At 40.8% G+C, this 17,709-nt stretch overlaps 1 long non-coding RNA gene across 1 annotated transcript; it reads left to right on the top strand.

The window, feature by feature from the left end:
* The first annotated feature begins 4,307 nt into the window (after window positions 1–4,307).
* On the top strand, window positions 4,308–4,845 carry LOC145798507 (uncharacterized). The gene is made up of 2 exons (XR_014339472.1): window positions 4,308–4,581; window positions 4,664–4,845. It is a non-coding gene; the product is annotated as an uncharacterized LOC145798507 (long non-coding RNA).
* The last annotated feature ends 12,864 nt before the right edge of the window (window positions 4,846–17,709 follow it).

Here is a 17,709-nt window from a genome sequence, read left to right on the forward strand (position 1 = left end):
AAAATTAATATTTTTAAAATATAATAATTGTACTATTAAAAAAAGTTAAGTTTTCTAAAAGAACAATTATTTTGAGATGAAAGAAATATATATATATATATATATATAACCTCACTAACGCGTGTGACCAATATGTGGTGTTTTAGGAAATTGGTAAAAATTTGACTTTTTTAGTTTATATTGTCTTTTTGTGAAAAAAAAAATATGAGAAATAATGTGACCTAAAATAGATAAAAAGTTAAAAATTGACTTTTTTTGTGCTTCCCAAAAGACCCCTATATACCCTCGTTTACAAACTTGATTATTTTATTTGACATTTTGATTAATTAACTATTTTATGAAGAAAAAAGTTATTTATATTATATATAAAGTAAACATTATATATATAGGGCGAACACTCTTTATGGTGTCCTGAAACCTTGATTTCTTATGCTATCACGTGTCTATTTTTTTATTTAAAAATAAAAAACAGATTAATAGAAGATTTGAACTTTAGACTTAGGTCTCGTTTGGGGAGTGGCTATTTTAGTCAAAAAGTCAAAAAGTTACTAAAAGTTGTTACATCACCTCTCTATTTTTCTGCACATCTTTTCGTAAAAAGTCAAAAAATTACTAATGAAGAAGACTCTTACTACTAGATCAGCACACTATATATAATAAATATTTTATTTTATTTTTACTTGATTTATAGATTTTTTTTTTGGTAGTTAAAAAGATATTTATGAAAAAAAAAGTGATTGGTAAATATATAAAATGTGGCATTTTATCATTCCAATCTTTTTATTTTTATTGATTATTTTAACCAAAATAGATCATTCCAAACCCCACGGGTGTAGCATCTAGGGGTGCAACTCGGGCGGGCTCAACCCGAGCAACCCGAGCCCAGCCCGAGTTTTTTTAGGGCTTGGGCATCTATATCTTGTAATCTGGACGGGTTTGGGCAGATTTTTGATGCCCGAATTGCAATTTGGGCCGGGCTTGGGCAGAACCAATGGCCAACCCGAGCAACCCGAACCCGAATTGAATTTAATATATTATATAAATTATATAATATATAATATATAATATATATATATAATTTAATAAATTATATAATATATATAAATTAAGTAAAAGAGTTAGTCTTAATTTTTATTTTTTATTTTTTTTTGGTTAGTCTTCTACCATTAGATTAGCATTTTTTATGTCTACCCTTAGATCTACCTATAGGTTTCTGGACTCGGGCAATTCCGGCAATCTGGGCAATTCGGGCAATTCGGGCTAACCCGAGTTCAAAATACAAAGCTTGGGCCGGGCTTGGGCAGCAATGCTCGAGTTCATGGTCGGGCTTGGGCGGGCTTAGGCATTGCCAAATACAATTCGGGTAGGACTTGGACAGACCCCCAACCCGACCGAACCCGCCCGAGTTGCACCCCTAGTAGCATCCCCACAAACACAGTGACACAGCTTATATATAACCAACACGGCCCTAACTGTTTGCGTCGGCAGGGCTATGGGTACATAATTATTGGATATATTTCTCAAATATTTTGTAAATTCTTCAGAATTCAGTTTGGACACACATTTTCTCGGTGTTTCCAAGTAATAGAGAAGATTGAATTTCAACCGTCGATTGAGCAAAAGCTCGGAGACGACGACGACATCGAGAGAAGAAGGGATTGAGTGGGAAATGAGACCTGGTGGAATGTTGGTGCAGAAATGATCCGACAATTCGGATCCTCAGGCTCCGAATTTGCATATTCGGGTCGCTCACGGTACTATCCGGCACTAGATATCCGTGAGTTCTCAATCAACATTTGGTAAGTTTTGCAGATCTACTTCTTTTCTTTTTCTTTTTTTCTTTTTTTCTTCTGTTTGATTGCTGAGAAAATGTAGGAAAATGAAATGGTTGTTGGTTTGTATTCACTTTTTCATTGGGAAAAGAAAACAAGTTTTTATGTCAAAATTAAAATGGTTTGCTACTGTTTAATAGGACGTCAAAATGGTTAGGAGCCCCTTTATTTTCTTTTACTTTCCTACGTGTAGGAGAGGGTTCGAGAAAAGAGTTGGAAAATTCGAAGATCTTCGAAGATCCTTGAAGAACAACTTCGAATTCTCTAGAAGAAATGTGAGAGGCTTAGATTCTTCAACGGTCTCAACTCAGGAACACAAGAGTAAAGGAGATGATGGAGATAAGAGATTGGGTGAAGAAGAAGGCAAAATGGTTAGAGAGAGAATAATGGCAAGGCTCTCCCATGGATCTCCCACTTTCACTCTCAAGGTTAATAATGGAGATGAGAAATTAGTTCTTTCCCAAGAGTCATCTCTCCAAAAATTCATCCCTTGTAAAGGTATGGGTGGGTGCTATTTATAGGCACCTCATGATGTAGGATGGAGTCCATGTGCAAGGCACATGGGGGATATTCTCTCTAACCACCTTGTCCGAGGAGGTGACCTCTCCGAGGAGGTGACTTCTCCGAGGAAGTGACTTCTCCGAGGATGAGAAAACCCCGAAGGGGAGATCAATCCCTCGGCGAACCCTTCTTCTTAGCCACACCTAACCAATGATCCCCAATCATCCCAAAGGGTCAGGGGTAGTCCTAGAGGACGTCCTGCCGCAAAGTATTGCCGAGTCTCATGGACCCCCCGGGGTCGTGCCACCTCGACCCAGGTATAGGCTAGTTTAACCGAAGAGTGAATTTATCTCCACTCACCGTCCTCGGGATCGGGTCCTTTGTTCGAACTCCATTACGCCCATGGTTCTGGTGCGTAGATCCCGGAAAGCTCCGAGGCCGCAAGTGTTCTGGGACTCATTAACGGAGCGACTTCTAGATTGCGTTTGAATCCGTTCGAAGCCAGGTGTTTCGGATCTCTAGATTCGTGGATCCGAATCCTTTCGAGTCCGAGTGCCTCGGATCTCTAGGCTTGCTTAATACCCTTTCGAGTCCGGGCTCGAGTAAGTCTCTAGGTTCGTGGATCCGAACCCTTTCGAGTCCGAGTGCCTCGGATCTCTAGGTTTGTTTAATACCCTTTCGAGTCCGGGCCCACGTAAGTCTCTAGGTTCGTGGATCCGAACCCTTTCGAGGCTTAGAGCCCTTTAGCCCGTTTGATGGTGATAAATTCGGGCCCACCAATCTTGGACTATTGGGCCTAATTAATTTAATGGGCTCAAATTAGCCCCTCTTACATTTGCCCCTTGCATGTATGAGAAATTGTAATTTTCTCGGACATGCATAGTTTCACCTTGTCTGTCATGCTTCACATTACGTCTTCAGGAATATTTGGTCTTGATAAAATCTATGGATAAAATTGAGGACTCACCGTAAATTACGAATAAAGTTGACAATTAATAAAAAAAAAAAATAAATAAATAAATAACTGGTTTTTTTTTTTTTTTTTTTTTTTGGGAAAAAAATCAAAACTTGAATTGTTTAATGCTCCACCAAATCAACCTGGACATATAATTAATACAGCACCAACTAAATTGCCAAAGAATATAATAATAATAATCCATTTCCTTGAAAATAAACAAATCACAAAAGCTGACCCCCTTTTTTGGAAACAAAAATGCTTTAGAGCTCTAATATAGGAGCTCTAATAGCTCTAACGGGAATGTGGGACCCACTCTGATGTGATGTTTGTGCCTTGCCTTGTTGTTTTTTTTTTTTTTTTTTACTTGGACACATCACTAGAGCTCAAATTAGAGCTCTAGATTTAGAGCTCTCTAGCATTTCCCTTTTTGGAAACCCATAAACGTATGACACTTTCTATATATATAAATATATATATATATATATATTGTGGAATATGTGAGGGACCACCATAACCAATCTTTTTGCTCCAAAACAAACTTTTCTTTATAAAAATACAGTACCACCACGGCTCTGCTCCTTTTATATATATATATATATATACAAACCATGAACCCACCTCTTCTCTCTCTAAAAAGTGGAAACCACTGCTCTTCTTGAAATCGAAAACCCGTAAACTGCTTGGGCCCTCCTTTACACATATACTCAGAATTTTTTTTTTTTTTGTTGGTGAGGAAATATCCGGGAAATTATACCCTCTCTTTTTCTATTTAAGAAAGAGGCTAAAAGCCCTAATGCATAGCTTCTTATTATTTTTTTTTATTTTTTTGTTGTGCAGCTGTTGCGCTGTTGCGGCGCTCTCCCTCTCTAAACTGAGAGACCAGACCCAGAATGGCATCTTCTTCAACAAAGTTTTGCATTTGCAATTCCGGAGGACCATTGTCGTGCTCTCCTTCTTTAACAACACAGAGGCCAACCCAGCTTCCTTCTCCTCCAATGAAGCTCTACAGTTGCTGAACCAAAGGCCACACAAGCCATTGTCGTCGGCCTTCGTGAGGTCACTGTTGGCGCCGACCACGCTGCCCTCTCAACGCGTCGTTGGTCGGTCTAGCCAGAAATTTCTCGGACTGATTTGGCTCTTGAAATACCAGTGCTCACGCTGCTGCCAACCCGTCCTGGTTGTTCTTGGACCCAAGCCAGCTCTTCATTTTGATGAGCTTTGGTCTATTTCTTCCTTCCACAGTGCTTACTCTGCCCATTTCTTTTATTTCTTCTACACTGCTTCAGATCTGTGAGTGAGCTCTTTATATATATATATATATACATGGGTTTTGATTTTTACTCAACTAATTTCATTCCCTTCACTGTTTCAGATTCATTGGTCTTTGGACTTCAAGATCTAGTTGAATCTTTGCTCAAAGCCCTCTTCCTTTTTGTTCTTATATTTTTGGGTCTGTGGGTATTCCTTCTTATTGTTTTGATGGATTTTTGTGCTCAAAATAAATATGTACTGATACATTTTCTAATTTGGGAATTCTGGTGATAATTTATTTCAGTCTTGAGGCTTGCAAACAATCTTGAACTAGTGAAGACAATACCCACCGCTGGCCTCTCTCTGTTGGTTTGCTTCTGGCTTCGACGGTCTAACGCTGACCACACATATCGCCCCACTCAACGTGACGTGTGTGGTTGCCGACTCTTCTGTGGCACTATCGCTGCTTCCAGCTTCAGCTTATCCGACGTCGACCACGCACGTTCGCCCTCTCAACGCAACGTGTGTGGTTTTGCCCAACCTAGCTCCACATCGCTGCTTCCGGCTTCAGCTTATCCGACGTCGACCACACACGTTCGCCCTCTCAACGCAACGTGTGTGGTCTTGCCCAACCTAGCTCAGTCTTGTTGCTCAACGTCGACGCCAACTCCGCTACGACATCACTGCTGCCTCCGGCTTCGAATTGTCCGACATTGACCACACACGTCCGCCCACTCAACGCGACGTGTGTGGTCTTGCCTAGCACTGCACAGCTTGTGCCACCGCCGACTTGCTGTCTTCAATTGTGATCTAGCCAATGCCGACCATGCCGCCCTCTCAACGCGGCATCGATCATCGGCCCATCCTCTTTGTGTTGCTATTTCAGATTACCGAAACCCATTCTTGAATATATATATATATATATTTGTTGTTCATGAACTTGGGCTTGTAAAAATATATATGGGATTTGTCTCATTTGTTGGCTTTGCTATTTCAGGCAAATGAATTCTTGATTGAAATCCACGACCTCGGGGCCCTTGGAACCCGCACTAATGAGAGCAAGGGCTGTTCCTCGGAAGTCCGAACAAAAGCAAGACTGTCCCTCGGGAGTCCGAAGGTAGCACACACCCTACTTTGGCAAGAAAGATTCCTCTGGAAGATAACCGAGTCTACCAAGCTTGCACCAACAAAAGTAAAGATTGTCTCTCAGAAGTTCGAGCGAAAACAAGGCTGTCCCCCAGAAGTCCGAACAGAAACGAGGCTGTCCCTCGGAAGTCCGAGTGGATGCGCACTTCTACTTCGGCAGCTAATGGAAGCAAAGGCTATCCCTCGGGAGTTCGAGTAAGAGTTCACTTTACTTTGAAAAGAAAGATCCTCGGAGCTCGTATTGATGAAATCAAGGGCTGTTCTTCGGACCCGCACTAATGAGAGCAAGAGTTGTCCCTCGGAAGGCTCTCCCTCAGAAGTCCGAGCAGGAACAAGGCTGTCTCTCGAAGGTCCGAGTGGATGCGCACTTCTACTTCGGCAGCTAATAGAAGCAAAGGCTATCCCTCGAAGCTCGCACTGATGGAAGCAAGATCTGTTCTTCGAAAGTCCGAGGCGGAGAACAGACTCTACTTCAACAAGAAAGATCCTTAAAGCTTGAACTGACAGAAGTAAGGGCTATTCTTCGGAGGTCGAAATGGGAGCACACACTCTACTTCAATAAGAAAGACCCTCGAAGCTTGCATTGATGGAAGCCATGGCTGCTCTTCGGACGTCCGAGTGGAAGTATACTTCTACTGTGTCAAGAAAACTCCCTTCAGGTAGGTAACTGAGTCTACCATTCCTTTTTCTTCTTTGAGGGGCAACAAAAATTGAAAACTGTTTCAAGCAACATAACACAATGAAGATATACAATGTAGAGAAAATAACTTTTAATGGAGATACATAATATTGAGGAAATAAATTTCTTCATAACATAAGAAAGATAGAACTTCATGGACAATGCAGTAAATGCAAACTGTAAATGTCATAAGTAGACTTCTTTTACGGAATGTTGACATTTGCCCCTAGAGTTGCAAGATCATTTGGAAAGCTTTCACCAGCTGCTCGAGTTGTGGCCGTCATATACCATCATGGCCATATCTTTGGATCTTTCTGTACAGACTGATATCCCCATCTCCGCAGGATTTTTCATGAATCTGTTGTAGTCGGAAACTTGCTTCTTGTTGGCCAACACACCGGGCTAGGAATCCGGTACCTCCTCGGAAGTAAAGTTCACCTTGAATAATTATGAATTGGGCAAGCTTGGCCATAGTCAATTTTCCAACTTTGCTTCTGAGTTGTTCGAGGACTTCTCCTCTCCAGTCCTCCGGAAGGCCTTTGTCTTCAGGTATTATCGAAGGCTCTATTCTCTTCTTGATAATAATTGTCGCCTCCTCCTCTGGGATATCAACTCCTGCCCCTAATGTAGCGAGGGCGACTGAAAACTTGTTGTCGGAACGAGGCATATGCTCTATTTCGATCTTCTGAAATTTGTTAAGAAGCCTTCGGACTGTTGTTCGATATGTGGCCAAGGCAGGCTCCTTTAAGACGAACTGTCCTGAAACTTGCTTCACTATCAACTTTGAGTCCCCCCGAATCTGAATCTTCTTGATACTGTGCTTCTCAGCTACTATCAAGCCTAACATAAGAGCCTCATACTCGGCTTCATTATTCGAACAATGGAAATCCAGTTTATAAGACAAATATAACTTTTTCCCACTTTTGCTTGTAAGGACTATCCCGGTTCCTCCTTTACCTCCGGCTGCTGCTCCGTCAAAGCTCAATGTCCAAAAGCTTTCCTCGGAAGCCATAGCTGCATGCACCTCTCCTCTTACTTCTTCATTCACTGGTTCATAGTCACCACTTGGAATTTGAGCAAGGAGGTCAGCTAAGGCTTGGCTTTTAATCGCCTTGGGGGCTACACATGTGATCTCGAATTCACCCAGTGCTAACAACCATCTTGCCACCTTCCCGGTTATAGCAGGCCTGCTGATGAGGTATCGGATTGGATCACTCCTAGTAACAATCTGAATATGATGTGCTAAGAAGTAATGTTTGAGCTTTTGGGCAGTGAATACCAAAGCTAAATAATGTCTCTCCACCGGAGTATATCGGACTTCTGCTCCTCGAATCTTCCGACTGATATAATACATCGGGCGTTCTACTCCATCTACATCTTGGACCAATAATGCCCCTATGGACTTGGGGGTTGAAGTTAGGTACAACATTAGAGGGACCCCGGGCTGCGGGGCTATCATGGTCTGAGGCGAGGTTAAGGCCGCCTTGATTCTCTCAAAGGCCTTTTGGTGCTCTTGGTTCCACTCGAACTTGGCATCTCCTTTTAACAAAGAGCCGAAAGGCGCAGAGATCTCTGCTAGTGCTGGGATAAACCTCTGAATATAAGACACCTTCCCGAGGAACTTCTTTAACTCCTTCTGAGAATGCGGAGGAGGCATTGCTCTGATAGATTTGACCTTGTCTTCATCTGCCTCGATACCATGCCTATGTACAAGAAACCCGAGGAACTTCCCGGCCGTCACCTCGAAAGCACATTTGAGAGGATTCATCCTCATTTTGAATTTCTGGCACCTCTTTAATACCTTCTCAAGGTCTCGGAGATGGTCCTCTTCTTTCTTGGATTTCACCACTAGATCATCAACATAATCTTCCACCTTACGATGGATCATGTCATGAAAGATTGCAGTCATAGCCCTTTGGAAAGTTGCTCTGGCATTCTTGAGTCCGAAAGGCATGACTGTATAGAAGAAGTTTCCGAGAGGTGTTCTAAAAGCAGTCTTTTCTGCGTCCTCTTCAGTCATTTTAATCTGATTGTATCCACTGAATCCATCCATGAATGAGAACATCTGGTGTCCCGAGGTGGCATCCACGAGGGTGTCAATGTGAGGAAGCGGGAATTCATTCTTCGGGCAAGATTTGTTCAAATCTCGAAAATCTACACATACTCTGATTTGGCCATTCTTCTTCTTTACTGGCACGATGTTTGCTAACCACGTGGGGTACTGTATTGGCCGGATGAAACCAGCCTGTTGAAGTTTTTCAATCTCCTCCTTAATCTTCTCTTCGAGATCTGGATGATATCTTCGAGCAGCTTGCTTAATTGGCTTGGAGTTTGGGAACACATCAAGATAGTGGAAGACTAGGTCAGGATCTAGTCCGGGCATTTCCTTGTATGACCAAGCAAACACATCTGAGTATCGGCTTATCAACTTTAACAACTGTTCCCGCTTCTCTGGGCTAAGGCTCGAACTTACGAATACCGGCCTCGGTGCATCTTGTCCATCACTCAAATCAATTTCAATAAGTTGTTCAGGCTGAGGCTTCGGCCCATCTTGCATGCATTCTGGAGCCACTTCAGGCTCTATTACTATATCATTGTCAGGAGGCTCTTCTTTTGACTCGGAGTCGGTGACTGAAGAAACCGACTCCCCACACCTTCATAAATAGTACACCATCTTGCCTCCTTCTCGGACTTTCATCACCTTCCGAGGAATAGGCGGACTTTCTGGTCTAGACATCGCCCGCTTACTTGATCCTGCCATCGGCTCCTTGTCATCTTTGATATCCTCCCAACGAGGAATTTTGACCCCTCGAGGCTTAGAGGTGGTGGGAACTTCTTCGACAGCCAATTCGGTGAAGTAGATGGCATCAGAATAATGAGATTCAGGGATCTCGAAAGGCCTTTCTGTAGCCTGAATTGTCACCGTCTTCTTTCCCCATTTAGCCTTAACACACTGATGATAACTCGATGGTACAGCCCCATATCTATGCATCCAGGTCCTCCCTAGAATGATGTGATAATTTGCCTCAGAATCGATAATATGGAACTTGGTGGCCGAGCGAATCTCTCCAACGGTTAAATCAACTGTTACGCATCCGATAGTAACTCTTCTTTCTCCACCGAAGCCAGTGATGACTATCGGTTGCTTCACAATGCGTTCTTCAGAGATTCCGGCCTTTTCTAGAGTAGCGCGAGTCATAATGTTGATAGAGGCTCCACTATCTAGAAAGGCCCTTTTGAACTCAACCCCGTTAATAAAAACAGTCACATAAAGCGGGCGATTGTGAGAAAAAGGATACTTCCGATCAACCTCGGAGAAAGTAATGGCACTAGATTGCTCTTTTGCCTTCCTCGGGATGGATCCCTCAGTCGACATGCATTCATCATGGTGTGCCTCGGCTATATTAATGATAGACTTGGTGATTTCTGTTCTTGCCTCCCTGGAAAGTCCAAGCTGGTCAAAGAACTGCTTGAACTTTACACAGTCTTGCAAGGTTTTGGCATAGTGATCCGGATCTTTTTCCACTCTTGGAGGCTCGTAGTTAACCATTTCCTCGGTCTCCTCAAAATAAGATGCCACATAAACATGGTGTCCTCCTCTTCCGTAGTACTCTGCTCCTCCTTCTGGATCAAAGGGATCTTCGCTATGAGTCATAAATGTTCTGCCCTCTGGATCGAGAGCACTTCCATAGTAAACTTGCTCACCCTCTGGCTCGAGGATGTCGTCCAGATAACAATCATCGTCGTCGAGATTGGCGATAGCCTCGATCATCGGGCCTTCATAAGCTATCATAGTAACATTCTTGCCCTTGTCTCGGTGTTGAGGATATGGTTGTTCTCGGATGTCTTGAGTCCCTTGCTTTTTGAACCTCAATTCGTCTGCCTCGACTTTATTTCTGAAGATTTTCCTGAGAGTCCAACACTTCTTTGTCGGATGTTTCAATGTACGGTGGTAGACACAAAATTCAGGGCTCTCGCGGTCCTTTTTTGATGGCATTTCTTCAACATAAGGCAATTTTTGCTCTCCGTCGGCCACCCACTCCTTAACTAGAGCTTTCACTTCCTCGATTCCACATGGATAAGAAACATTCCCCTTTTCACCATTATATTGTTTTCTCTTCTGGCCTCTATGACCTCCTCCTTGTGAATTTCGGGTATCTGGGGCAGAGGTAGCAGCAACAATAGGTCCACGAGACGATTTGAAACTAGTCTTGTAACTGGCCTTAAATCCGGACTCCTGAGCCTGAGGAATGCTAATGTTCCGAGCTGCTTCTATTAATGCCGAGAAGGTGGGTAGCTTGTGATTAACTAGAAACATTTTGTACCTGCTCAATGCCCTTTCTAGACAAATTTGAACCAGATAACTCTCCTCAACTGCTTCATAACAATCCACGGCCTTGTCCTGAAACCTTTTGACGTAGTCAATGATGTCTTCACTTTCTTGTTGCTTCTCTTTACACAATGTAAGTGTGGTCACCTTCTCCGCCACTTGAAAGAACTTGGAGTGGAATTTGTTAACCATTTCCTCCCAACTTCGGACAGAGTTTGGGGCCAAATTAACATACCAACTATATGCTCGGTCGGTGAGGGACTTAGAGAATTCTCTCAGTCGGAGGACGTGGTTTGAACCGTGAATACCCAGAGTCTCGATGAATCGCACAACATGTTCTCGGGCATTTCCTTGTTTGCCGTCGAACTTGATGAACTTCGGCACTGTATACCCCTCAGGGTATGGATAGCTCAGCATCTCAATGGGGTAGGGCGGCTTGACGTCTGGATCAGGCAAAGAGGGTAAGGTCCTCTTGCCTCGTTCGAGATCGAACATGGCCTGCACATCGGCGAGAGTGAGAAACTGTTGAGGGAGAGAGTTTGATGGTGGTATTCCCGGGACTTGGCTTATGGACCCGAAGACTGAGCTACTTGGCCATTCTGGTGCTGCGAATTCATCATTGGTGAGGACATTTGACGGTACTGGCCATCAACGCCTATAGACAAGCCAGTTGGTGATGGGATATTGAATTGAGGCCCGTAGAGTCCACTGCACGGCGCCGCTATACCGGGTTGTGCTTGCAGATTTGTTGTCGACATCAAAGGAGGCCCGCTTGGTGCTTGGGTAACATTCACTGGTGGGGTAACAAGATTAGGTACGGGCATAGCTCCCTTTTGCGCCATCATGCTCCTTATGTTTTCTTGGACACCAGCAGTCGTTGGAGCGCCATTCATTACACCAGAAACTCCCCTAGTCACCATTGGATCTTGGCTCGGCACGCCATGGAGCCCGGGCATGGGCAAACTGCTGCCACCTACTGTGGTTTGAGCATGTGTTACTGTGGCCGTGTTGCCATGAGCCATAGGCTGATTGGGGCCTACTTCTCCTTGGATTTGATTTTGCGCTCCGGCGGGAATAACTCCACCACCAGTTTGATTTCCGTTTGGCGCCGGTGCAAAGTTAGAACTCATCACCAACATGGTGTGAGTGAGATTCTAAAGAGTGGTAAGAATCTCTTGCTGAGTATTTTGAAGTCCTTGAATGGCTTCAAGCAAAAGTGGTTGATCTGGAGCCATGGTTCTGTCATCACCACCATTAGAGGATCCTTGTTGGTGAACTTCATCTTCTCCCGCCATCCTTGTTGGAGTTGTGTGGATTCCAGATCTCGTTGAGACCATTAACCAATCCGCCTCCCCAGCAGAGTCGCCAAAATGTAGGAGAGGGTTCGAGAAAAGAGTTGGAAAATTCGAAGATCTTTGAAGATCCTTGAAGAACAACTTCGAATTCTCTAGAAGAAATGTGAGAGGCTTAGATTCTTCAACGGTCTCAACTCAGGAACACAAGAGTAAAGGAGATGATGGAGATAAGAGATTGGGTGAAGAAGAAGGCAAAATGGTTAGAGAGAGAATAATGGCAAGGCTCTCCCATGGATCTCCCACTTTCACTCTCAAGGTTAATAATGAAGATGGGAAATTAGTTCTTTCCCAAGAGTCATCTCTCCAAAAATTCATCCCTTGTAAAGGTATGGGTGGGTGCTATTTATAGGCACCTCATGATGTAGGATGGAGCCCATGTGCAAGGCACATGGGGGATATTCTCTCTAACCACCTTGTCCGAGGAGGTGACTTCTCCGAGGAGGTGACTTCTCCGAGGATGAGAAAACCCCGAAGGGGAGATCAATCCCTCGGCGAACCCTTCTTCTTAGCCACACCTAACCAATGATCCCCAATCATCCCAAAGGGTCAGGGGTAGTCCTAGAGGACGTCCTGCCGCAAAGTATTGCCGAGTCTCATGGACCTCCCGGGGTCATGCCACCTCGACCCGGGTATAGGCTAGTTTAACCGAAGAGTGAATTTATCTCCACTCACCGTCCTCGGGATCGGGTCCTTTGTTCGAACTCCATTACGCCCATGGTTCTGGTGCGTAGATCCCGGAAAGCTCCGAGGCCGCAAGTGTTCTGGGACTCATTAACGGAGCGACTTTTAGATTGCGTTTGAATCCGTTCGAAGCCAGGTGTTTCGGATCTCTAGATTCGTGGATCCGAATCCTTTCGAGTCCGAGTGCCTCGGATCTCTAGGCTTGCTTAATACCCTTTCGAGTCCGGGCTCGAGTAAGTCTCTAGGTTCGTGGATCCGAACCCTTTCGAGTCTGAGTGCCTTGGATCTCTAGGTTTGTTTAATACCCTTTCGAGTTCGGGCCCACGTAAGTCTCTAGGTTCGTGGATCTGAACCCTTTCGAGGCTTAGAGCCCTTTAGCCCGTTTGATGGTGATAAATTCGGGCCCACCAATCTTGGACTATTGGGCCTAATTAATTTAATGGGCTCAAATTAGCCCCTCTTACACTACGCTTTCTCGTTAACCAAACAAAGGGGCCTTAGAAGTTGCAACAACTTGTCGTTTCTTTCTGAGGATGATTCTTTAATTTTCTTGGCAACCAAACGAGAGTTTGAGATTTCCATCAGATTTCATGGAAAACCACGGTATTGGAGAGAAGATCACGGGATTAATATTTTAAATGACCATAATGCCCTTGATTAGATTTGAACAGGCCAATGATCATTCACTTTGAGCCTTCGTTTGACTGGGCAGGGTTGGGTTGGGTTGGGTTGGGTTGGTTTCGGGGTAATTTTAACCGTAAATAAATAAAATTGATTTTTTAATTTAATAAAATAAAATATCATATCTAATTTATAATTATTATATTTTTTCTCTTATAAAATATTAAGAAAGTAAAAAGTCTATTTAAATGAAATTTTTTTAGCCCCCAAGTTAAAATAGTCCCCCAAGTTAAAATAGTAAAAAATTCAACCCATTTTTCAAACGAACTCTAAGGGTTGTTTAGAATAATCTAAATAAGTGTACTTTTTGATTTTTTACGAAAAAACGTGAAATATGTGTTGAGTTTGAAGTGATGTGATAGAGAGATAATGTGATTTAAATAAGGTGATGTGACTTAAATATGATAGTGACTTTTTGACTTTTTAACTTTTTTAAATTATGCCAAACTAGGCCTAAGATTGTTTGATGTAGTTTATTTTAATTTTTTTGGATACAAAATGTAATTTGTGTAAGTTGAAAGTTGATAATAAAATTATAAGAGTAGAAAACAACCATTTTCAACTTTTAGATAATAATTTTTTTTTTATAATTTATTTAAGTTATTTTTATTTAATAAGTACAACTGAAAATTGCAATAAACAAGGAAAATGATATAAGCAATTTGCACCCACCAGTCACATTGTTTAAGTTGAAAATTGATAAGAAGAGGTCTCATATCAAAGATAATAAGCGGTCAAAAACACTTTTTTAATTTTTAAATAATTATTTTTTTTAATTTATTTAAATTATTCTTACCTTATAGAGACTCCAAATACATATTTATTAGTGGATCAAACGAGCTGCACTACGCAGCTACATTGTTTGTTGTAATTTTTATGCATAACTTATTAAACAAAAATAACGTAAGTAAATTGAAAATATTGATTATATATTAGTGAATCAGATAAGTGGTACCAAATAGTTACATTATTTGCTGTAATTTTTATTCGTAGCTTACAAAAAATGTTAATTATTTAGGAGTGAGAAGATATGTATGTGTTTTTTATTTCAACAATTGTTTGGACGGACTGGATAAGGGGGGATTGTAATCCATCGAACTGTTAGTCCCGGGATACATTGTCTCGGGACTATTTGGTTGGATTAGATTTGTATCCTATGTTTGTTTAGTCATGGGATTAGATGTTTTGATTGGACTATTTTTAGTAAATCTAATGTTTGGTTAGACGGACTGGATAAGGATAAATGTTCAAAAGACTATTTTACCCTTATAATCTATAATTTATAATTTAACAACACTAAAAAAATTTAATTTATAAGGCCACAATTTTTAATTTATTATTTTCAATTAAATTAAATTTATATTTTATATTTTTATTTAATATATAATTTTAAATAACGACAATAAAAAAATAATTTTATTTAATATATAAGTTAAATTTTCAACAACACTAAAAAAATTTAATTTATAAGGCCATAATTTATAATTTATAATTTATTATTTATTATTTTTAAATAAATTTAATTTATAATTTATATTTTTTATTTAATATATAATTTTAAATTAACAATACTAAAAAAAGATTTATTTAATATGTAAATTTAATTTTTTAACAACACTAAAAAAATTTAATTTATAAGGCCATAATTTATAATTTATTATTTTTAATTAAATTTAATTTATAATTTATAATTTAAATTTTTTATTTAATATATAGTTTAAATTAACAACACTAAAAAAATAATTTATAAATGTTCAAAAGATTATTTTACCATTTTCTAATTGTTCACTAAGTAATAGCATGAAGGGTAAAATGGACATTTCACAAAATAATCCCACGGGATACCAATCCCATGGTTTCTATCCCACACCCCCCATGGGATAGGATAGTCCCATGTTTGTGGGACTAATAGTCCGGGGGGACTATTAGTCCGAAGCAAAAATTTTCAAACAAACAATGGACTATTAGTCCGGTGGGACTAATAGTCCAATCCCACCCTCTTATCCCTCAAAACAAACATGCTCTAAATTTCTACCACTAACATCACCACTAATGATGTGGCAAGTAAAAAAAAAAAAACACAAAAACTAAGATACAAAACATATGTGGTAGTGGGTGGGACCCACTGCCACATCCCTAGTGCAATCACTAATTAGTGGTCTGCATCATTTTTTTTTTTGATTTATGGTTTTTTATGATTACCACAAGAAATTACACCAAATAATCCCTTTTTCATTGATGGAAATGCTGAGGGTAAAATTGTAAAATTACAGGGGAACTGAAGAAGCTTCTGATGGCAGAATCTGGATTAGAATCAAGAGATTGGGGGTATAATTTTGGCCCGGCCCGGCCCGGCCCATGTCGGGTCTTGGGTACTCTTGCCAAAAATCGGGTTGGGTCGGACTGACTCACGGACCAAAAAATTAGGCCTAGGCCCAGGGATATTCGAGCTTTGGGCGGGCCTAAACAATTTTTAAATTTTTTTTACAAAAATTTTATTATTTTCATTAAAAATAACACTGGACCTCAAGCGGGCCTGGCCTCGGGCTGGGCTTTTTGAGTGGGTCTTGAGCGGGTCGATGGGCTGGGCCACAGGCCAGGCTTCAAGACGTTGGTCTAGGCCCTCGCCCAAGGTCTCGGATTGGGCTTGGGACCGGGTCTACCTCGGGCCGCGAGTGAATTCCAGGCCGTCCATGAACGGGCCATTTTTATATTCTTATAGGAGATCAACGGCTAATATTTCGAGGAAAAAAGAGAGAGAATGGGGAGTGCCTGGACAAGAGTGGAGTCAAAGACTGATCAAAAGTCATCCTAATCGAGGACCCATCGAGCAGATAGAGGAGGATCATCGAGATGCGTACGAACGACAAGATCTAGACTGCACATCGCTAAATCAACGACATATCCACGGAGGTCGATGAGCTCGCGGTGCAGGTGAGTGAAACTCTCAAGTTGTGTTGCTTTTAATGGTGGCCGTTGGATCAGGTGAATAATGATGATGATGGAGTTAGTGTGTGGAGTGGATAGCATTAGTGTCATGGTGATAACAGCTGGCAAGGATGTGGTGTTACATTACCGTACAGATGTGGTTTGTGTCAGCATTGAGAATTAGAATCTTGACCGTCTAACCAACTATTCAAGTGGGACTCATTTAATTAATGAAAATTGTTTAAGAGTTTTAAAGCAATGGGTTCTAATACTTTGCTTGGTTTTTAATTTTCAAAAAATATTTTTCAGAAAATTTTATTTTTTTATTTTTCATATTTTTTTAATATTTTAAGTAATTTTTTTATTTTTTAGACACGCTTAACATAAATATACTTAAAAAGTAAAAAAATTATAAAAAAAAATCTTTTAAAAATTCACTAAAAATAAAAAATACAAAAAAATACAAGAATTCAGTACATTTTTTGTATTTTTATGAATTTATTAATTTTTTAAAATATTTTTTTACAAATTTTTTATTTTTTAAATACATCTAAGTAAGGTGCATCTAAAAAAGTAAAAAAAATGATTAAAATTTAAAAAATATTCACTAAAAACAAAAAAACACGAAAATAAAAAAAATCAGTTTTCAAAAAATTTAATTCAAAAAACTCAAACTAAACACACTGAATAACTTTAAATACACTGTAGTTTCAATTGATTTGATATTTTATTTTATTTTTATTTCCTGCTGCACTTAGACCATCTCCAACGGTGAACCAAACCTGGCATCAAATTTAAAATTTGGTGAAAAAGTCACTTTTTTAAGCTCCAACGGTTTCACCAAATCGATATCAAATTCAGAATTCAGCAAAAATGGTACCAAACTGAGTGCAGGCGAAGCATTTCACCAAATCACTGTTCCTAACCATTGGGATGAGACGAACGGGTTGACCATCCGGTTGACCAACCGGTCGCCCCGGAGAAAGTTCAGACCGTTCACAAAAAGGTTCAGACCAGTCCAAAAAAAAAAAAAAAAAAAAAATTTGCCTAGGTGGTCGACCACCCGGTCGACCGGCCGGTCGACCACCCGGTCGACCACCAAAAGTTCAAAAAAAAAAAGGTTCAAACCGGTAAAAAAAAAAAAAAAAAAATTTTTTTGCCGTTACCGGTTGACCGGCCGGTCAACCAACCGGTTGCCCAGCGCAAATTTGATGAAACGGATTTGATGTTGAACCGTTGGAGCGCGAAGTATCAAATTAAAGAAATGATCCCTTTTTGACTCAGATTTGGTGAAACATTTGGTACACCGTTGGAGATGCTCTTAGTGCTCTTTTTTTGGTGATATGTATCACCACTGTTAGTTAATT

This window comes from Camellia sinensis, chromosome 9, assembly GCF_055761805.1.
Source record: "Camellia sinensis isolate YWXY chromosome 9, ASM5576180v1, whole genome shotgun sequence".
Classification (NCBI taxonomy): Eukaryota; Viridiplantae; Streptophyta; class Magnoliopsida; order Ericales; family Theaceae; genus Camellia; species Camellia sinensis.